We start from the raw sequence: 24,118 nt of genomic DNA on the forward strand, positions 1-24,118 counted from the left end.
AAAAGATGCTTGATATGATTTCAATTTTCTTAAGTTTACTGAGGCTTGATTTGTGACCCAAGATGTGATCTATCCTGGAGAGTGTTCCGTGCGCACTTGAGAAGAAAGTGTAATCTGCAGTTTTTGGATGGAATCTCCTATAAATATCAGTTAAATCTATCTGGTCTGTTGTGTCATTTAGAGCTTCTGTTTCCTTATTTATTTTCATTTTGGATGATCTGTCCATTGGTGTAAGTGAGGTGTTAAAGTCCCCCACTATTATTGTGTTACTGTCGATTTCCTCTGTTATAGCTGTTAGCAGTTGCCTTATGTATTGAGGTGCTCCTATGTTGGGTGCATATATATTTATAATTGTTATATCTTCTTCTTGGATTTATCTCCTGGTCATTACGTAGTGTGCTTCCTTGTCTCCTGTAACATTCTTTATTTTAAAGTCTATTTTATGTGATATGAGTATAGCTACTCCAGCTTTCTTTTGATTTCCATTTGCATGGAATATCTTTTTCCATCCCCTCACTTTCAGTCTGTTTGTGTCCCTAGGTCTGAAGTGGGTCTCTTGTAGACAGCATATATATGGGTCTTGTCTTTGTATCCATTCAGCAAGCCTGTGTCTTTTGGTTGGAGCATATAATCCATTCACGTTTAAGGTCATTATCGATATGTATGTTCCTATGACCATTTTCTTAATTGTTTTGGGTTTGCTTTTGTAGATCCTTTTCTTCTCTTGTGTTTCCCACTTAGAGAAGTTCCTTTAGCATTTGTTGTAGAGCTGGTTTGGTGGTGCTGAATTCTCTTAGCTTTTGCTTGTCTGTAAAGCTTTTGATTTCTCCATCAAATCTGAATGAGATCCTTGCCGGGTAGAGTAATCTTGGTTGTAGGTTCTTCCCTTTCACCACTTTAAGTATATCATGCCACTCCCTTCTGGCTTGTAGAGTTTCTGCTGAGAAATCAGCTGTTAACCTTATGGGAGTTCCCTTGTATGTTATTTGTCGTTTTTCCCTTGCTGCTTTCAATAATTTTTCTTTTCTTTAATTTTTGCCAATCTGATTACTATGTGTCTCAGCGTGTTTCTCCTTGGGTTTATCCTGTATGGGACTTGCTGCGCTTCCTGGACTTGGGTGGCTATTTCTTTCCCATGTTAGGGAAGTTTTCGACTATAATCTCTTCAAATATTTTCTCTGGTCCTTTCTCTCTCTCTTCTCCTTCTGGGACCCCTATAATGCGAATGTTGTTGCGTTTAATGTTTTCCCAGAGGGCTCTTAGCCTGTCTTCATTTCTTTTCATTTTTTTTTCTTTAGTCTGTTCCGCAGCAGAGAATTCCACCATTCTGTCTTCCAGGTCACTTATCCGTTCTTCTGCCTCAGTTATTCTGCTATTGATTCCTTCTAGTGTAGTTTTCATTTCAGTTATTGTATTGTTCATCTCTGTTTGTTTGTTCTTTAATTCTTCTAGGTCTTTGTTAAACATTTCTTGCATCTTCTCAATCTTTGCCTCCATTCTTATTCCAAGGTCCTGGATCATCTTCACTATCATTATTCTGAATTCTTTTTCTGGAAGGTTGCCTATATCCACTTCATTTAGTTGTTTTTCTGGGGTTTTATCTTGTTCCTTCATCTGGTACATAGCCCCCTGCCTTTTCATCTTGTCTGTCTTTCTGTGAATGTGGTTTTTGTTCCACAGGCTGCAGGATTATAGTTTTTCTTGCTTCTGCTGTCTGCCCTCTCGTGGTTGAGGCTATCTAAGAGGCTTGATGGGAGGCTCTGATGGTGGGTAGAGCTGACTGTTGCTCTGGTGGTCAGAGCTCAGTAAAACTTTAATCCACTTGACTGTTGATGGGTGGGGCTGGGTTCCCTCCCTGTTGGTTGTTTTGCCTGAGGCAACCCAACACTGGAGCCTACCTGGGCTCTTTGGTGGGGCTAATGACAGACTCTGGGAGGGCTCACGCCAAGGAGTACTTCCCAGAACTTCCGCTGCCAGCGTCCCTGTCCCCACGGTGAAACGGAGCCACCCCCTGCCTCTGCAGATGACCCTCCAACACTAGCAGGTAGGTCTGGTCCAGTCTCCCCCAGGGTCACCACTCCTTCCCCTGGGTCCCGATGCGCACACTATTTTGTGTGCACCCTCCAAGAGTGGGGTCTCTGTTTCCCCCAGTCCCATCGAAGTCCCGCAATCAATTCCCACTAGGCTTCAAAGTCTGATTCTGTATGAATTCCTCCTCCCGTTGCCGGACCCCCAGGTTGGGAAGCCCGACGTTGGGCTCAGAACCTTCACTCCAGTGGGTGGACTTCTGTGGTATACGTGTTCGCCAGTCTGTGAGTCACCCACCCACCAGTTATGGGATTTGATTTTACTCTGATTGCGCCCCTCCTGCCGTCTCATTGTGGCTTCTCCTTTGTCTTTGGATGCAGGGTGTCCTTTTTGGTGTTTTCCAGTGTCTTCCTGTCGATGACCGTCCAGCAGCTAGTTGTGATTCTGGTGTTCTCACAAGAGGGAGTGAGAGCACGTCCTTCTACTCCGCCATCTTGGTTCCTCCCATTGTTTACATTTTTATTTTCTCTTCCTGTTGTCTATAAACATAATTCCACATAGCTTCAATATAATTTGCCATTCTTATCTTTTCATACTAAATTTAAATTTTATGATTCATAGTTATACTTTTTAACATTGGGTTCAGAAGGTTTCATTGAGTTGGTCCATTTTTTAAATTGGTGAAAAATTTGAAGTAACCTAAAATAAACTATTGTAAACATCTTCATAAATACAACTTTTCTTTTTCTACTTAAAGATGTATGTTTTTGATTCTCCATTAATCAACTTGCTTGGACAATAGTGTATTAAATAGAAGTTGTTAAGAGTGTTTAAGAAGTAAAAAAAAAAGCTTATGATTTGTCTGCTAATTGTTATTTCAAGACAGTGATATTTTAATAATCAAATAGTACATACAAAGAAGTTAAGATTTGTGGTATCACACTAATTACATAGTATTATTAAAAATTTATATGATATGTAAAGCATTCTTAAAATAGCTAAGTTGCCTTTTGCTATAATATTAGAAATGGAAATATATATAAATAAAACATGTATATGTAAAACATATTAGGAATTCTGTAATATTAATACCTGGTGGTATATAATATGGCATCATGGAATGAGAATACAATTAAAATTTTTTTTTTTAATTTAGCATGATTAAACAAAGTGGAAATGTAACTGAAGTATACAAGCTCATTGAGCTATTTTAAGAGTAATTTTATTTCTTGGGCTATTTTTTGTATTTGCCTCAGTTATTTGGAGACATAGAGGTAAGCCAAATCAATAGCTGGGTATATACTTAGATCCAGGTGAGTATAGGGGTAAGATAATGGTGTGAATTGTGTCACATTTATATTGTAATTATGTATGCCTAAAAAAGATGGGAACTTTTATTAGAAATTTTTTTTTGTCTCCTAACACAAGAAGTGTAATTAAAAAATTTTTAATACAAATGTAATTTGCATTAGTTTCTGAAAGTAAAGGACAGGTATACACATACAAACCACATTCATACAGACATTTTTTCTGGAGGGTAATTAAGTTAAAAAACAAAATAAAATAGCACAAAATGAACTGAGCTCCTATATATTTTTAAGAGGCATGTTAAATCACACAGGATCATGTGGTGATTATCAATAAGCTACACTCTATGAAATATTTATCCTATATTACCACATACACTCTATTTTACACTCCATCCTAATGCTGCTAAAATGTAGAAAGCAGCAGCATAGCACAGGGAGATCAGCTCGGTGCTTTGCGATGACCTAGAGGGGTGGGATAGGGAGGGTGGGAGGGAGGCTCAAGAGGGAGGGGATATGGGGACATGTGTATGCATATGGCTGATTCGCTTTGTTGTGCAACAGAAACTAACGCAGAATTGTGAAGCAATTATACTCCAATACAGATCTATTAAAATAAATAAATAAAATAACATGAAATATAGTAGATTTGAAGGATAAATATAACCATTTTAACCTATGATGTTTGTTTTCAGTAAATTCAAATTAAATACTTAAATGTGAATTTTAATATATGGCTTGTTCTAAATAAAATATTAACACGTAGGTCTAGTTTTTGCAAGCAAATATTTCATATAAAGATACTTGCCTCTTTACTACTGAAATATAGGATAAGTCTCCACATTTCACTCTTTTATCCAGTGGGTTTCATTTGTTTTTTTTGTGTGTTTTCTATATGAAATCAAAGGAGCAGTGAAGGTTGACGGGCTTATAGGAGAGTAACATTGACTCACCTACCACCCAGCAACTTGCAGTCTTATAACTTTTATTGTTTTTACATAGAAAAATTCATCTTAAATTGAAATTTTGGTCTAATTCTGAAGATTCTGTTTGGCAGAAGTCATGGGTGTACCTGTGTTTCGCTATCCTTGAGATTCAGAAATGCCAAAGGTGTTCTAAGATTCAATAAACTTGAGTGTTTCTGCATGATACATAAAATGGATCATACTTTGGGATTTTTTAAAAATTTATTTTTCCATTTCTGCACATCTCAATACTTTTGTTTTAGTTAAAATAACTTGTTACTGTAGAGAACTTATATTTTTTAAAAATGCTGGCTTATGTAAAACCTTTGTACAAAACGATCCTTTTTTTAATGGCCTTGGCATCATTGTCCAGTGCCTGTTTGATTCCTTTCAAACTGTACACGTTTGAGAGTTGCTCTGTAGACCTTTGGTGCATCTTGATTCCTTCTTTCGTGCTTTGTCAAACATAGGATTGGCCACAAAGAAACCTGTAAGTAATGGAAGGAAACACTCTGCTGGTAAAGAATGTTATGCTCCTGAACCTCTACCACCTGGTGTGTCTGGTTTCCGGCCGTGCCATACTGCAGAACGTGCGAAAAGCAACAGGTAACGTGTTTGCATTCCCTGTCTTTTTCAGCTGTTCAGAATTCTTTATTTTGGAACTTCCATTACGTGGGCGGTCTCTGGTGCTTTCTATAGAGGAAAAAAGATAACTCACACATGGCTTCTGCCTAATGAGCCCTCTAAGGAAGAAAAACAAAAAGTAATTGGGAGTTTCAAGTTGTTTCTCAAGTGTCACAACAGAGGTAACCCCGTGGGAGTCATGAGGAGACTAAAATTATCTCCAATTGTGCAGGTGAGAAAAGTTTCACTAAAGGCAGGTGTAGTTGAGCCAAGCCCTACAGCACAGAAGTAGGAATTTGGATATGTATGAATGGGAAAAAAGACATTTTAGGCATGGGAAGTAGTTTAATGCAGAACGGATGAGAAATCTGCATTAGACCTATTCTAAATCAACTGGCTTATTAACTCAGTAAATCCGATTTAGTGAGTCAGACTAGCTTTAGCTGATTACTTATCCAGGGGATAGCTGTTCATAGTAATTTTTGTCATAGAACAGTAAATAAAATTATTGAATTATAGCTTTAGGCTTGCTAAGTGAAATAGATTGCTCTAGATGATTTTCAAGTGACTTACTTGGTAGTATTCAGGAAATTGGGGGTTAACAATTGCTTAAGAAAACAAAGAGAATTGATTTTAAATAGTACTTGAAGGAGTTACTGTGTAAAGTATCTGTTCAGTAGCTCATGTTAAATGGATGTTTATAATCCCTATTGGACAACCAACTAATTTTTTGCAAATGGTAATGTGAATTGCTGTTGCATAAACTATAGTGTTGAATCCCCAGTCTTTGCACTTGAGTTTAACAGCTCTGTGGTTTCCTGTCTTCTTGGTGAGACACTTAATCTCAGGTCCATCCTCGTCACACAGAGTGGTAAATTAGAGAACGATTAATATCACCATTTAAAGAAGTGAGACTGAAATCTCAACCATCCTGAACATAGGAACTGAAGGGGCCTCTCAGCAGTTCAGAGAGTTATCACCAAGCCAGTCGGCTGAATTCTGTTCAGTTTTCTCCGTAGCAGAGCCCTCCAGGTCCTTCTTTTGAGCTTATTTATTTTTATACACAATTCTGTATGGATACTGTACATAATACTAAACAGTTGTATTAACTGGATTTAACTGGTGATGTATTTACATCAAGATCTAACTTCGTTTTGTTGATATCTTTTTAGGGGCTTTCCATTCATCAGACTCGTGATGTATGTAGGCAGGTGCAGGTATGTAGCTATCATATTTATGATATATAGGGGTTGAATTGGGAAAGGTGGGTGGTCATTCTTTTTGCTTTTTAAACTGACAGAGCCTTACAAGAAGCATTTCCCTCTCTGAAATAAATCCATGTAAAACTTGTCTGATCGCTCTCCCAATGCAACCGTGTAGTTGTGTGGATTTCGCACACAACTGGCAGCCTTGTGGTTATGTCTGTAAACAAGGAAGCCTGTTCTCCAGTCCGCAAATCAGCTGTTACCCAGTGAAACGAACTTGACTGCCATTTCTGACCCCTCACGTGGAGCTGTCATTCTCAAGAATGTTCATATGTTTTCAAGAATTGTTGTTTGCAGGCTATATGTACAAATTCCTGATCTGAAAGCCAATATAAAGCAACATCTCCCAAACCTCTGCTCTCTCACCAAGGCCACACACATTCCCTCGCTTATGGCGTCCTGGCAAGCTAATACTGTCAGTATCAGATTCTCCTTCCCGTGGTCTTGGGAGACTGCATAGTTGCTCTGTGAAAGGCACCACTGCTGAGGTTGAGAGAAGAGCACCTTGGGTGTCAGTCCTGCCCTTGCATGCCCAGAGGGAGGGGTGTGCGCCTCGTTCTCCTGTTGGGAGTTTCCTGTGCTGCAGGTTTGCTGCTTGTTGTGAAAATGATGTCCTAGTGACTTGTCTTCTGTGTAGTTATATAATCCCAGCACACTTCTGTATGATCTGTAGACTTTTATGGGGTTGTGGCCAGGTCAGTTTTTAAATGTTTGGAAATGTCCTATGGAACAACATTGCAGTGGCAGTGAAGCTTGACAGGAGAATTGTATTACTGTTACCCTAGTTTTGGCTTAAGGGTGATGAGAAGATGAAATTTTTGATGGGTCAGTTTTAGTTGTGTATGTGTATGTGATTTATTTTTTAAAATTCTAATGTCTGTTATTCACAGCTTAGATATGTTGACTTTCTGATTATTCATCAGTCCCTTTACTGATGTATTTTCCTCCGAAAAACTACATTTTCTTCCAGACTGTTTTCGTCTGATGGTAAAGAATAAATTTTTCATTTGCAGTATAAAGTTGATCTGAGAAAAAATGTTTACCTTGGCTCTTCACTTGGCTTCTGTGAAAGAAACTTAATAAAATAATATGGGCAATTCCCATTACTAATCCTAACCATGTACAACAGAGGTCTGTACAGTAACATAGCAAAAATAAGTTACTGTACTTTTACTTAGTCATTGCCTGTTCTAGACTAAGGAGCAGTGAGAGACATTTATAAATAATGATACCTCAGATCACTTTTGTTAAATGTCCTCTAATATTTGGGTATTTGGTATCTGGCTTGTGTTATCTTTTATACAATCTTGTCTTCTTTCTTTGCACTTCAGTTTAACAACTCTGTGGTTTCCTATCTTCTTCTTGTGACACTCAGGCCCATCAGAATTTCCTGTGACTGTGACAGTAGAGAGTCCTTCCTCCTCAGAAATCGAAGAGGTCGATGATTCCTCAGAAAGTGTTCAGGAAGAGCCAGAGAAAATCAGTTTGAAACAAGAAGCATTGCAGGTACACAGTTATCACTTTAAAGCTATAGAGAAGATTATCTTTCAAATGGAAGCCTGATTGCAACACTGCACAGCTTGAGTGAGGGTTCTGTCTTCTCCTCCCATCTGCATTGTATCCCCTTGAATGGTTCCTTAAGCTTAGACCAAGGTGAATGGTGGACATTTGAACTCTAAGAAATAAAAATCAAAACATGTCGTTAGTAATATAGTTTCCTTTCCTTAGAACCTTAGGATATTCGATTTAGGGAGAACCTTAGTGATCATAAGATAAAGAAATTGAGTTCTGAATGAATCTAGTCAGCTGATTCAGTGCTTTTGTTTTACAAATGAGAAAATTGACAGTTCTAGTTGAACACTCTTTTTATAAGAGGAAAATATGGCCTCATTTTAAATAAAAGTAAAGTTGAAAAAAGTTTTGATGTTAATATTCTCCTTTCCTAAAATAAAAAGCATCAAGAAGCTACATTATATTCCCTAATAAACCTGACATCTAATGTGATTCCATATTTTTGTTTGTATGGACAGAAAAGAAAAATTGATTTTCATAAGAAACTTTTGCACCTCAAAAATAATATATTTGTTTTATTTCAACTTTAATGCAGAGCTGAACATTTCTAGTAAATAAGGGACTACCATTTGGGGGAACCTTGTCTTTGTGCTACAAAGTCCATGTTTAATTTTTTAAAATTATTTAATATGATTCTCTTATCGTATGAAACATGAAACTTGACAGGTTTTAGAACTAATTATCCCATTATTGTAGGACTATGGTAATTACTCTTTGATTTTCAAAAGAGAAAGTTAGATTTTTATTTTTTTAATTAAAATTAATGATAATATAGAGAAATTTTAAGAAAACTTAGAAAATTATGAAATGTTACAGTAGGAGAAATCTATAGTTCATGTAGAGTTACCCCCTTTCGTTTTATAAATGAGCACCTACAATTTGTAGCACATAAGTGGTTTCTTAGTAAATTGCAGAGTACGACAAGACCCTAGAGCATCTAACCCGCATTCCTTGTCATTTTAGATGTGTTGTATTCATTTCCTTCATGAGTAGAACAGGAGATTGTATTTCGAAAAGCAGTGATAGACTGGGGAAGACCAAGAACTTTAAACACTGGGACCACAGAATAGCAGATTTAGAATGCACTGAGAAGCCTTGCAGCTCTTCTCCGTTTTGACAAGACACTACAAGGATGGTATCAAAGTGTTTAAGTACATAAGCCAACAACAGTCAAGAGATTTCAACATAGTTTTGAAAGACGGAAGACACGTGGAAGAGTGTGAAACTGAAGCAGTAGAACAGAGGAAAAGCATCACCTAGAATATGCACAGGGACCACCTGCAACTGAGGAGGATTCTGACCCCACCTGCAGAAGTAGCTTCATGCTTTGATGCGCATGTAGGAGAGAGGGTGGAGTTAGTTAAAAGTGTGACTGAAATAGGGGAGCTCATTGAAGGGTTGTGTTTGGAGGAGTGGACTCCCAGCCCCGCCCTCACGCTCCTGAAATGAGATGATTTCATTTTGAAAACAGTGAAACTGGGGAGAACTAGGGCAGCTAGTGTGAGTTTTTACACCCTAGGAAAGAGTGTTTGGGGGGGATCCTATTACAGTCACTCCCCACTTCTTCCTGCATAAGAAGCCAATCAATCGTTGACTTCAGGGAGCTTTCTGCGCTCATTCTTAAATAGAAAATAACTGTCATTTGCCTGATAGTTGAGTAAAGCTTACAACATGAGAGAGGGGGAAAAAGAGTGAAAACATACCCTGGTAGGACCGGGGACAATTTAGGGAACAAAATAATTTAAGAAAAAACCCTAATTAGTATTCTGAGAGAGGTTTAAAAAGAGCTAGCAACTATAAAATAAGACTAGGGTGTTAATTAAAAAGAGAATGGTCAGAAAGCAAGAGAGGTGTCTTGGAAATGAAAATATGGTTGCTGAAATAAATTCAGTAGGAATTTAAAAAATTTCTCAGTATATAAAAAAGAATGACACAATGGAAAATGTGATAGCAATATGTTAGAGAGGCTGCATCTGGGAGATCCAACATGTTACCATTAGAAACTCCAGACCCAGACAAAAAATGGAGGGAAGCTGTCAAAGGGCAACAAAATTCCCCACAGCTGAAAGTAGACATCAGGCCTCAGATTGAAAATAGTTACTCAAGTTTTGAGCAAGATGAACAAGAATAGACTCATACCTAGGCACCCTTCATTGTGAAACTTTAAAATACTGAAAAAATAAATTAAAATAGAATAAAATACTGAGAGGATACATCCATTCCAGAGAGAAAAATACTGGTCACCTAAAAAAAAAAAGTTAAAATCTGACTTTATCATAGTTGTCATCAGCACCATGGATGCTGGAAGGCATGAGAAAGATACCTCCAAATTTTTCCAGCACATAATTTTCACCCTAGGGTTTTGTATCCAGCCAAACTATCAGTCATAAGTGGAGGCTGAATGAGATATTTTGTACCCAAAGAAATTTGAAAAATTTACCTCCTGTGCTACACCTTAAGCTATTTATAGAAATAATCCAGCAAAATGAGGCAATAAACCAAGAAGGAAGGTAATAGGGGATTCAGTGCAGAGAGCAGCTAGTCTAGATTGGAGAGGCTTCTATTGATTGTGTGATTGAGAGCTTAGAAACACCTTGAGGCATATTGTACTTACTAGGTATTAGGCACTGTTGGAAGGGAGGAGGGAGAGGAAGAGGAGAAGGAACTTGAACTCCAGAGGAGAAAAGGCTATACTGACATGAAGCAAACTAAACTATGGTTGATTTTTAACCTACTATTGGTGAGGAAGAGAAGAATCCACTTAAACTTGACACTATAGATGTCCCCGTTTTCAGTGACACACAGGGGTAATGACCACCTATCTAATTTGTTGTCCAAACCAGAACTTGTCCAAACTCCTTACACTTCAATAGTGTAAGGAGGCGCTCTAATGCTGTAACATCAGGACAACAGGTATAAACTGAAACAGCCCAAGGCGGCTTGGGGTATGTGGTCACCCTGCACAAGGGCAGTGACACTGACACAGTATGGAACGAGGTGTAGTCTATACACAGAGACACAGTACATCTGCAGTGGGCAATATTAATTTAATTGTAATAATGGCAATACTGTCTTGGTTTGCAGCTTTTATTGTCAACTTGCATGTAATAACAAATAACTAACCTAAACTATACTTAGTATGTATTAGTATTAACTTGGTATGTACTGAAATGTATTGTGTACTAGTATGTACTTAGTATATATTAGGCTCTAAGTGTTTTTGCATTATTAACTCATTTAATCCTCTGAATAGCCTTATGAGGTTGGTGCTAATATCATTCCCACTTTTGAGGAAAGGATGCTAAGACAGGGAAGGAACTTGCCCAGGCTATACCGAATTTAGGGTTGGATCGAGGCTTTGAGTTTAGGCTCTCTGCCTGTTCTCTTAAACCTTACTCCCTACTGACTCTCAAATAACAGAAGACTTAACTGCACATAGAAGAGAATATAAATTTCAACTTTGACAATGTAAAAGCTAGGTTTGGAAGGTAGACAGGAGGTAGAAAAAAGGGAAGATGGTATGAATGTCCTCATTTTACAAAGCGTGACGTTGAGAGAGTTTATAGTGGATCAACAATGTAGGTTTTTAAGTATATCACTACAAGTCAAAGAGATCATGAGCAGTGGAATAACTAATGATGACATAACTTTACCGAGCAGTGTGGACATAGGAAAGAGTGTAAAGGAACTAAACCCTTACTTAGTAAATCAGAAAGTGAACAGATAATGCCTCAAATTTAGTCAGAAAATAGTCATGTGAGAGTATTACTTGGAAATGGAGAAGAATTCAAAATAACAATAGTTGGACCTCCCTGGTGGCACAGTGGTTAAGAATCTGCCTGCCAAGGCAGGGGACACGGGTTCGAGCCCTGGTCCAGGAAGATCCCACATGCCGCGGAGCAACGAAGCCCGTGCGCCACAACTACGGAGCCTGTGCTCTAGAGCCTGCGAACCACAACTACTGAGCCCAGGTGCCACAGCTACTGAAGCCCGCGCGCCTAGATCCTGTGCTCCACGACAAGAGAAGCCACTGCAATGAAGAGTAGCCCCCGCTCACCGCAACTAGAGAAAGACTGCACGCAGCAACGAAGACCCAACACAGCCAAAAATAAATAAATAATAATTTAAAAAATAAGAATAAAAAATAACAATAGTTGATGTAAACCTCATAAAAAAGGAAATCCAAACAGCCAGTAAACACAGAAAAGTGTACGACTTCATTAAGTAATAAGAGAAAAGTGAGTCAAAACCAATGAAACTACATGCCAATCAGATTGACAAAGACATAAATAAAGTCTGGTAGTATCAGGTATTGTAGACCTGGAGTACTATGGGAATCTTCTACCCTGCTTATACTGGAGTATAAATCGACACAACTACTTTGGAAAGCGTTTAGCACTCTCCATCAACTGAAGGTATATAAATAGCCTGTGACCCAGCAGCCCTCAACCCCATCCTGTGTAAATGCACCAGAATAACCGGTACAGCAGGATTCGTGTGCATGATTTGCATTAGCACAAACTGAAAACAAACCAAATGTCCATTAAGAGTCAAAAATTAAATAAATTATGTGTATTCATACAGTGGGAAAACTATCAAGCAATAAAATTGAATGAACTAGAGCTACAGGCTGCAATGTGGATGAATTTTTTAAACCAATGTTGAGTGAAAGAAATAAGATAGGAAAGACTTCATATACTGTGATCCTCTACATAAAGTTAGATGTTGACAAAACTAAACTCTTTTGTTAGGGATGCATGCAGGTTAAAGGAAATGATTGTCGAGAAAAGAGGATGGTGTTTAACCGGGAAGAGGGAAGGAGCTTGTTATGAGAAAACGATATGGGGGGTTTTTGAGATGCTGACAAGTATCAATACTTTCAGATTCGAGTAGTGGTTGGTTATGTAAGTATTCTCTTTTTATTTGTCACATTGACAGTTTTGTCCTGTGCACTTCTCAGTACACATATCGTATTTTACAATTAAAAACCTGCGTACAGAATTGGTCGCTTCTTGAGTGCTGGATGTGGGAGTGGGATGAGACTATTTCATTTTAAGCCCTTCACTACTGCTTGCGTTCACATGTTCATTCATTCAGCATTAATTGAACATAGGCTGTGTACCAAGCACTCTTCTAATTTTATATGTGTTTTAACTCATGTAATCCTCACAAGAGCTCTGTGATATGGGAGCTTATCTCCACTTTATAGATGAGGAAGTTGAGGCCTAGAGTTATAGAACTTGTCCAAGGTTATATAGCTAATGGGTAGTGCCAGGCCCATTTGCCTCAGAGAATCTGAATTTTTACAATGTAATATAAAAGAGAAATTTAATTACTAATTATAAGCAAAAAAATTGCACATTAAAGAAGATGACAAGTTTTCATCTATCCAGTTAGAGAAAAACACACAGTCTGTCTTTCACACACGTACACCTCGTATCGGCAGGGATTTTCCTTATTAAGCAATTATTTATTGACCGTCTACGTTGTGCTAGGCACAGGTGCTGGGGATAAACACTTAATAAAATACACCCCCTATCTTCAAATAACTTGCACTCTAGGTGAGGAAGTAAGCCAACAGTTATAGTAGAGGTTATATACCAAGTGATACATCGCTGATGGCAGTATAAAATCTCAGAAATCTTTTGGAAAGAAGTTTGGAGATAGGTACCTCAGAGCCTTAAAAATATTCATTTGCTTTGATCTCAAACTCATTTTTATGGATTTATTGTAAGAATGTTATTCTCAATATGGAAAAAAGCCTTCATGCATAAAAACGGTTATTTTGTCTTATAATATTGGGAAGTTGGAAAGAATTTAAATATGTAAAATGGTTAACCAGTAAACCCACTCAGTGGAATATTTTGTAGCCCACAAAAAAAAAATCAAGGTTATGAATCCCTTGATTATATGAGAAATGATTGATTTCAATGTTAAATGGAGAAAAGTTGAACATAAAATTTGATATCCAATATGATGGGAGCTTTGTCCCAGAAAAATCACCCTAGCCAGTGTACAGAAGGGAGGAAGGAGAGCAGATGACAGGCAGGAAAATTATTCCAAAGCCTTATCATTAGTCTTACTTAAGTAATAGAATATCAAGCAATTTTACTTTCTAACTTTTTTGGTTCCATATTTCCATGTAAGGGACATGAATTATTAATACTTTGTAGGAGGAGGGTACACTTTTTCACAAAAGTTTCACACTGTGTTCTAATTCCCTCCATTAGAGGGAGAAACTATTTCATGTAATTGCACTTTGATGTGCTCTTTAGAACCAGTCAGGAATTTTAGTCTACTTTCCTCTGACTGTGGTGAGGGTTTTTTGTTTGTTTGCTTATTTGTTTAGAATTTCTTTGAAATCAGTTTTAGAAGATTGATTAAACCATTATATTAAAAGTAGAGGAATTTTGCAATTTTTTCCCCATTGAAAACTTGACTGGCTTTAGTAATGAAACATTAAAGAATTTGAAGTTCTTAGACTCTCAATTTTTTAAACATGTTCTGAATATAAAAATATATGTTCATTGAGCAAATCTTTGAAAACAGTGAACAACTTATTGAAGGAAATAAAAGCCACCTCTGCATGTACACACACCTAATCTGCTCTTTTGTCTTAAAAAAGTTTGAAAAATATTTTGCCATGTCACTAAATACTCTTCTACATCAGAGAATTTGATTAAGCTTATGCATCATCTCCCAGGAGAAACGCACAGATATATTTTGAATGTAGAACTCCTGAAGCCCATTCATAAACTCTGGTTGAGACCTCTTGTCATTCTTTTCTTAGTGGCTTCACAGCGCATTCCTTCATACGGTGAGCTATTTTTATTGAAACCAATCCCAATTTGGAGGCTCTTAGCTTTCTTCTAGGGTTTGGTTATAAACAATCTTGTGACATCGTGTTGGTAGATAAATCTTTGCCCACATCTTTGATTTCCTTAGGGTAAACTCCTGGTGTAGGATTGTTGTTAGGTACCAAAAGCTACTCTCCAGAAAGTGATGCCAGTTACTCTCCCAATGACGGCATATGATAGAGTTCCTCATTCTTTAAGTGATTGTTCAAAGCAGTTAAAATGTATAAATATACCTTACTGTTTTCATAAGTATAGGTATTCTGATTGTTTATCGCTGCATAAGAAACCACCCCGAAACAGTGGCCCAAAACAATGACAATCATTTATTTTGTCCACGAACCTGGAGGTTGAGTAGGATATTAATGCTTTTACTACACTCTCACTGACTGAAAACAATACCTATTAGACTAGATCACAGTTCTGCAGGTCAGAAGTCCAGGCACAGCGTGACTGGGTTTCCTGCTCAGATACACGCTGGAACATGTGGGTTCCCTCCTGAGAGTGTTAAAGCACGTGAAATTTAAGTGTAAACATTGAGCCCCAAACGTTGGATGTTCACCATAGTCTGTGTGGGTCACAGAGCTGAAATCAAGATGTCAGTCTGGCTGTGTTAGCATCCAGAGGCTCTGGGAAAGAATGCCTCCAAGCTTCTTCGGCTTGTTGGCATAATTCAGATTCTGCAGTTGCAGGACAGAGGTCCCCATTTCCTTGCTGGCTGTCAGTCGGGGGACGGTCTCAGCTCCTAGAGGCCTCTCGCTTGCCTTCCCTGCCGCAGCATTGGACTTCTTCAGAGCCAGCAATGGAGAGTCTCCCTCTTGTCCCTTTTGTACTTCAATTCAGGAAGAGTTCAGGTCCTTTTCATGGGGTGCCTGAGTAGGTCACATCCACCTAGAATAATCTCCCTATCTTAAAAAATCAACTGATTTTGAATCTTAATTCCGTCTGCAAAATCCCTTCACTACAGCACCCAGATTTAGGGTTTGATTGGATAAGTGGAAGGTTTGTGTACTTCAGTAAGTAGGAGTCTTAGGGGCTGTTAGAATTCTGCCTATTGCAAGCAGTGTCCCCACTTCAAGGACCGAAGTGTCTTAGTTCCTAAAGCTCCTAAGAGAGTTGATCAGTGTTCATTTTATTTGATTGACCTTGGTGAATGGGGAGACTACCACCTCCGTGAACAGGAATGGCACCCAGCTTCCTGAGTCCACAGTGTGGCTCTGTTACTTAGTGGTGTCACCTCGGCTGTGCTGCTCTACTTTACTTCTCTGCCTCTGTTTCCCTCATCTGTAAAATAACATGGAGTTAGTGATTGTTCTTTCCTCGTAGGGTTTTTTTTTTAAATAAATTAATTTTATTTATTTATTTTTGGCTGCGCTGGGTGTTTGATACTGCTCACGGGCTTTCTCTAGTTGCGTCGAGCGGGGGCTACTGTGCGTAGTGGTGTGCGGGCTTCTCATTGGGGTGGTTTCTCTTGTTGCGGAGCACGGGCTCTAGGCGCGCAGGCTTCAGTAGTTGTGACACGGGGGCTCTAGAGCGTAGGCTCAGTAGTCGTGGCGCACGGGCTTGGTTGCTCCGCGGCACGTGGGATCTTCCCGGACCAGGGCTCGAACCCGTGTCCCCTGCATTAGCAGGCGGATTCTTAACTCCTGCGCCACCAGGGAAGCCCCCTCTTAGGGTTTTGATGATTAGATAATTTAATGCCCAGGGAACTCCAGGAACAGTGCTTGACTGTAACTTGCTTTAAAAGTGATTACTTTTTTAAAAAATGCTTTTGAATCTGCAATTATGCAATTCAGGTATATTAAGTATGTTCATTAATAGGACTTCCTACTATAAAGAGACCCACAAATAAAAATAGAAGTTTTCTTTCTTGGTCTTAACTATTTATTTCTGACTTGCTATGTCATACGCATATGCCTTTTATGGTGGGCTGCCACAAATTTACGTTGGAAAAAGTGGAATTTAATAAATCTTTACTATGCTAATTTGATAGATTTTGATAATTCATTTCACTAGCATGGTATGATATTACCAGTAGCAGACTAAAACCTGAGTTCACTTCTGGCTCTGCCCCTAAATCCTGATGAGTCCTATAGCTGGCAAGGCTTTTGGATATTATACTACGAATTAGTTATAATATTTACTCTGTTTGTTTAGGAAAAACTGGAGGAGTGCCTAAAGCAGTTAAGGAGGAAAGAGTAATAAGACTGAAGGCTGATAAATGAGTCAATGAGACAAACAATTTCTTACACTTTTGAGAGTGTTTTTGTTTTATTTTGATTTGATTTTAAGCCATATACACATAGTTTGTAAACTTTAAAACTGTAATATGTTGCAAATTGGTTGTATCATATGGACTTTTGCATTTACTGGTATTTAGTGATCATATGATCTATATTCCAGAAAGCATGTTTTTAAAAATGTGAAAATCTCGTTTTGTGTGTGTGTGTGTGTGTGTGTGTGTGCTTTCATATGACACTAGCTTATTTTCTGTTCATGATTCTTTGATTCAAGAAAGCACTTTTTGTGCATATACTGTATATACAGTAGCATAAAAGACATGATGAGAGTCTCCTGGCAATGAATTAGGAAAGTGAATCATTTAAATAAATTTAAGATATTGGAAAACTTGTACAAATGCAATGCAAGATAAAAATATATACTATAAGAATTACATTAGGTAATGTGCATGAAAGCAGGGCATAATCTAAAAAGTTCCATCTAAATATACTTTATCATAGGTTGAACGTAGGGAGGAATTTTTCAAAGTGCATCCATTGGATTGGCGGACACTCGTTCAATAAATGCGGAGCACCTGCTTATATAAGGCAAAAGGGGCATCATGAACATAACAGCCTTTCTGAGAAATACTAGGGTTGAGCTTATAGGGGGTTTTAAGTGCATAGGTGATAAGCGGAAGGGGAAGAGTGCACGGGAGTGAATATTTTCAAGAAGCCAAAGAAAATATTGGTGATCGTACATTTAATAAATTGGGTTGGGTATGATTTAGGACTTTTAAACGTAAGCATTAGATATTTTGCTCACTAAAGTTAATTCTTAACATTCAGCAGAGTTGTAATATGTTTTGTTCAAATCAGATTCTATAATTCACTTTCTCATTTAAGGGAAACTTAAAGCAGGTAATTTTCTAATGTGGAATGAGGCTCCATTATGAATTTAACCAGTAAGAAATGTGATCTTTTGTGAAATATCATTAATAAAACGATAACTTTGGTTTATTTATATACCACCTAAGTGTTATATAGGAAACCTTGTTGGGTGCCTGGGGGTTTTGGTTATTATGTGATATGGTCTCTGTCTTTACTGGTGGAGAGTTAGGTTAATTACAGATTAATTACATTTTGAGTGTTTTAGTTTTGTTCCTTGAAACTAGACAAGACTACTTTTGATGACAATGAGAAAAAATCATGTCAGACATTTTCAGTCTTCTTTTATAGCTGGAACATGAAAATGCCCAGTTAAGAAATATAAATTTCTCTTTGTCTGAAGGCCTTCATGCCCACTCATTGACAAGCATGATCCTGGATGGTGAAGGTGTTTTGGGCAGCACTGAGAATTCTTTTCAGAAGTTCCATGCTTTCTTGGATCTCCTTAAAGATGCTGGGTTAGTTCATTTCTCTTCATGGCATTCTTCTCTTTGCAACTATAACGGTAGTTTGCTGGGGAACTGGAGCAATTTTCATCACTTACATGGCCATATTTAGCCAAATTTAGTGTAATTATAGGTAATATAGTTGACTTTTAAAATGAGGAATTAAATTTTTTAAGAAATGCAAATAGGGGAGCCTGCTTTGGTAGAGTGGGGAGCCCATTATAAAAGAGTAACCTGTAGACAGAGTAATTAGTAGGTATAGTTTTTTGTAAAGACTAAATTGAAGGCAGTTTTCATTGAAAATATTCGGGAATGGATAAGAATTTTCCTATCTTTCATTTATTTTGCTTGTTTGATAAGTTTGAATTAAAGTTATTTTTGTCTGAGACATAAAAATTATTATTAATCTTCAGGGAAGATATAGGTCAGTGGTTCTCAACTGGGAGCGATTTTGCTGAAAGAGGGAAGTAGAGATTGATAGTTGATGGAGTGGTGTTTTGTCAGTGAATGAATTGGTGTTGGGAAGGAAGGAACAAACACATTCTTGGAAACTGGAGAAAGGTGGTAAAGAAGTGTGGGAATGGAGGTGTGACAGGCAGTGGACGAGGTGCGTGGTACTTGTTGAAGCTGCTAGTGAGACAGTGGGATGTCTCCTAGAGGATGAATCTGGAAAGGGCTGAGAATTTGGGGGAGAGAGAGGCTTGTAGTCTGGAGTAGGATGTTGGCTTTTAAGATTTTAGAAGTATTTCACGATTGTAGGTCTGGGGAAATCTAAACTGCTCTTATGTCGTTATAATAACCTTTGTCTTTTCTCCTTTCCTCCTCTGGTCCAGGCTTGGGCAGCTGGCCACAATGGCTGGTATAGATCAGTCAGATTTTCATTTACTAGGTCGTCCCCAGATGAATTCTACTGTTAGCAGTCCACCTAAAGAAGAAAAGAAGGCACTTGAAGAAGAAAAATCAGAATCAAAGCAGAGTGCCCCAGTACAAACGCAAAATCTCCAAGTAAGTGGACAGGACAGCACTTAATGATTCTAAGAGTGATTAGCAAAAAGGAAATGACCAAGTCAGAGAGAAAATAATAACGGTCAGTCTCTAATAGTTCACATGCTCAGGAGCTAGAAGACTGTGGAGTCCTCTCCAAATCTGAGATTAGTAAATGTGGGCCCATTTCATGATACTGTATTGTTTTTTTTTTTTTTTTTTTTTTTTTAAATAAATAAATAAATTTATAAAAAAAAAAGAAAAGAAACACACAAAGAGGTGGACACATCCAGATAAACAGCGGAGGTCTATGGAAACTATTGCAGAAGGGAATGGAATACAGCCAGGGTGATTCTTGAGAGCACAACTCAACACGGAATCGGTCAGGAGGCCAAGACGACGGCTCTCAGAGGAGGACGTGTCGCAGCAATTCTTTGGGACTGGGCCTCAGAATATCAAGATGATAAATTGATCCGCACCACCAGCTTGCACTGCTCTGAGCTTTCCAGATTTCCAAGCACTCCCCACAGGTCTGAATGCAGGCCATCCTTCTTTCCCCAAGAGGAAAGGCTCTGGTGGATGGCCTGAGAGGCCCAGCTAGTTCCTCCGGCACAGCATGTCTGCTGGGGACAGCATGGGCCACCAGCACGGGCCCTCATGGCTGGGGTCGGGGTGGGGAGGGCTTCCAGAGACCTGTCTATATGAAGGAACAAAGTGGCCCAGGAATTCTTCCAAGACCCATAGTTCCTGCGAGAGGGGCTACATCAGGGCCCAAGATAGTAAGCAGCACCCCAAGGTGCTCTGGTCAAGTGTGCGGGGGTGGGGTCTTTGGCCTGCTGGGCAAGGTCTAACCCAGGGCCGGGTCACTTAATTCCATCCTTCTGGGGCAAAGGGCTGTACTCTCAGCAACAATCCTAGAATCCCTCTGGATTAAACCTCTCTTCCTCCAGGGTTTAGCCTGGAGTCTAGAAATAGACCCCAAATATCTTTAGCCCTGGACCACTACTAGGGTCATTAGTTTTCCCCCTCAAGGGGCAAAAGGTCCCAGCTGTGTATTACTGGGGACTCATCTCTCTTCCCTCCCACTGGACCTCTCCAAATTGTGGGCAGAGTCTGGTTTGCCCGCACGGGCCAAACAACTCCTATGACTGTTGCTCGTTCCTTCCTGGAGTCTATCCACACAAACTCCAGACCTAAGGTTCTCATAGGATCAAGGGATCTGGGACTTCTTGGATCTGAAATTATAAACTGAATTTTGCATTTGTCCAGTTTTCTGAAGAGTGGATCCACTCAGCTTTCACCAGACTCGTGAGCAATGGGGCCTGGACTTTCCAAAACACCTATTCTATCTGTCAAAGTAGAACACTTATATTCTTGGACTCTGCATTCCACTTCTGGGAACTTATCCTATAAATCCAATCCCACCTGTGAGCAGAGATATTCACTGGCTATTCACGATAGTATCATTTGCAGCAGAAAACTACTGGAAACAACCTAAACGTCCATCGATGGAGAACTAATTAAATAAATTATGACAGACTTCCATGGAATGGAATGCCACATACCCATTAAAAAGATCCAAGAGGCTCCACGAGTAGCTCTGTGGGAGGGGGAGGCGGAGGGGAGGGGGGGTTCCCCTAAGGACATTTAGCAGCATCCGGAGACATCCGTGGTCGGTGCGGGGAGCTCCTGGTATCGACTGGGTAGGGGCCAGGGATGCTGCTCAACGCCCCACAGTGCCCAGGAGGGCCACCACAACAGAGAATGACCCAAGGTGGAGAATTCTGGCTCTAGTGCGATCTCCAAGACACATTTAATGAAAAACATCAATTACACGGTTCTGTGTAGACGATGTTACTGCTACGTGTGTGTTTTTAAAGGAGAGGCATACCCTTCTCTTTGGTAATTGGTGACAGTCCCTGTCTCTGGGGAGAGGGACTGGATGCCTGAGGGACTGAAGTGGGAAACTGACTTTTCACTCTACCCTTTCAACTTTGTACCCGGCCCACTGAAAAGGGTTTTTCGTTTGCTGTCTTTAAAAAAAAAAAAAAAGAATTGTTCTAGACACAAAATTTCCCTGACCCTGGGCTCTCTAGCAAGAGTCCTGTGTCGACAAGCTCGGGACTGCTTCTTCCCCTTCTCTCCCTGCCCCCCCCCCACCCCCCGCCCGCCCGCCCGCCCGCCCTTTTAGAGGGAAGGACGGGAGGAGAGGGGTCCACGTCCGGGGCCAACCTCTGGGTGCACCTCCGCGCCTCTAAAGCGTCTGCCTACCCCTCTCGAGAAGACTAGAGCCCACATGGCGGGCCGGGTCTGGGCCACCTCGCACGCAGACCCCCGCCCCTCCTAGGCTGTCCCCACCCGGCGGGGGACGAGTGCCAACGCCGCCCCCTCAGTACCCACGGCTCCCTCCCGAGCCAGGGCCTGGCCTGGCCCCCCTCCGAGCAGCCTGTGGCCCGGAGCTCGCCCCCCGCCTCGGCCTCCGCTCACCTGGCTCGCCTTGTAGAACTGCTTCTTCAGCCCCGCTACCGACATGCTGCCTCCCGCCGTCGGGCCTCCCGCGCGGACCCAGCGAACCGGAGGGACCGCACAAGCGACAGGCTTCCGGGCGCCGCCAACCCCCCGCGCGCCTCAGCGGGCCCCTACGGCACCGCCTCCGCCACCCTCCAGCCAGCTCCGCGCCCGCCCCGGCGCCGCCTCAACCCCTCGCGCGCCCGCGCGGCCAGGATATTACATGGCAACCACACACTCGATACTGTATTGTTGTACATAAGAAAACTGGAAGTTCTCTAGAAAATTTATGAGTTAAAGCAAACTCTCCTTAATGAAGAAAGAAAACATTACAGAAAATATTCCAAATTTTAAATTGTATAAATGTCTATTCTATTCATATTTTATCTAGGTTTCTATTTGTATGAAGTCAGCTTACAATGAAGGAACACTAATGAAGGTACACGTACTGATAGAATTTTTAAAATAAGTAATCTTGACATAGCTAATACGTTAAGATATTATAGTGACTCACCTGGTCATGGGAATGGGAGGGGAAACCTGTCAGCTTTTCCTCTAGCCTTACTTGGAGCCCCCTTCGCCCACCTCAGCCAATCTCAGACTGGTCTTGGGAACTGACAGCTTGAGAACACAGTCTGGTCACAAACTATATACTGTTTACATGTGCCTGGAGGATAGAAAAGAAATTAATTTTCTTACAGAGTAGGGTTTCATTTTTAGTGAGGGAAAGGAAATGGGTAATAACTACCCCAATCACCAAAGTCTGAAAATGTAGCAGACATAGCCTTGGGATATAGCTAGGTTAAGTTGAGAATCGCTTGGCAAGATAGAATTAGAAAAAAACTGGCTCTGAAATCTTCTGAATAATCAATTACTGTGTTAATAATAAGATCACAGAATAACAATGAAGTTTTGAACTTTACTTTTTAATGGTTGGCTTTGTTCATCACTGAATTTTTGTCTTGTCTTTTGTCTTTCCCTCCAGTTTCAGAAATTACAGGTGATGCTGGGATTCCTTTGCCTCTCGACTCCTTCCATGTCCCAGTCTCTACTCAGGAGGCCTTAGAAACTTCCAAAGACTGGGGGTCCCAGTCACAGAGCAGCGGCAGGAGTCTTTTGAAGATTTCATTGCTAGAACATGTTCTCCTTCAGCAGACGTCATTTCTGGAACTGGAAGTCAAAGAAAAGAAGAGGAATTATCTAGAAATAGCAGGCCTTCTTCAGAGAAAATGAGCAAAGCAGGTGAATATACCAAAAAATACTCTAAGAAACAACCTGGGAAGGACCTGCATTCCTGCTCTGACTCACCTGTAAAGCAGAAAAGCAAAGGAATTGGGCAAAATAATTCTTTGCCTAATGAACCAATTAGAAGTGAGTCTTCGAAAAAACACATTTTTCTTAAGAAAGAGTAGAATAGTGACTGTTTCATCAAAGACAACTAAAAGTAAACTCAATCTACTAGAACATTCTGAAAGTGATACTCTTGGATCTGATTGTGAATTTCAAGAAAGCATCCATACTCCATCACACCTAACATAGGTCTAAATCTTTTAAAATCTTTTAAAATTATGTTTTTGCCTTCAAATTTTAATAAATTACTTTTGTTTTTATTATAGCATATGGTGTTTTAAAATACTTGACTGGAAGCCATTAGAGAAAGATTTATCTATACTTTTTTATTATAATGAAAGTTTTGGTGTATTTTTCCTTGTGACAGTTTGCACCATTCATTCAGCTAGTGTTTACTGAGGGCTTCATATGTACCGTACTTTTCTGTGTGCTACTGCTTTCAACAGTGAACAAAATAAAGCCTTTACTCTCCTGGAACTAACACTCTGTGGTGGGAGAAAACATAAACAACAAAACAGGGTAAGGGGTAAAAAGAGATGGGAATAATAAATGGAATTGTTTTACCATTTGGTTAAATGTCAAACTATTATGAATCACATGGCCAGAAGCCATTGACATATTTTAATTCACAATAACCAGAGAGCATCAAACATTTACCAAGGCACTTAACTGTGTTTATGGATTACAGCAACACTATGAGGTAGGGAACTATTACCATCCCCATTTTATAGATGAGGAGTCTGAGGAGACATTATGTGAGTTACCCAGAATTACACAGCTGTAAGTAAGTGGTAAGCTGGGATGTGACCAGAACCCATGCTCTTTTTTTTTAATGTATGGACTTTATTATGTTTCATTTGTTTCTGATTTATGTGATTTTTTTTTTAAGATTTTTTTTGATGTCGACTATTTTTAAAGTCTTTATTGAATTTGTTACAGTATTGCTTCTGTTTTATGTTTTGGTTTTTTGGCCGCAAGGCATGTGGGATCTTAGCTCCCCGACCAGGGATCGAACCCTCACCCCCTCCATTGGAAGGCGAAGTCTTAA

At 39.6% G+C, this 24,118-nt stretch overlaps 1 pseudogene; it reads left to right on the forward strand.

Moving 5' to 3' along the window:
- LOC133090673 (centrosomal protein of 78 kDa-like) overlaps window positions 1–23,259 on the forward strand; it is a 45,103-nt pseudogene extending 21,844 nt beyond the window's left edge.
- Window positions 23,260–24,118: the final 859 nt, after the last annotated feature.

The sequence above is a fragment of the Eubalaena glacialis genome, chromosome 4, assembly GCF_028564815.1.
Source record: "Eubalaena glacialis isolate mEubGla1 chromosome 4, mEubGla1.1.hap2.+ XY, whole genome shotgun sequence".
NCBI lineage: Eukaryota > Metazoa > Chordata > Mammalia > Artiodactyla > Balaenidae > Eubalaena > Eubalaena glacialis.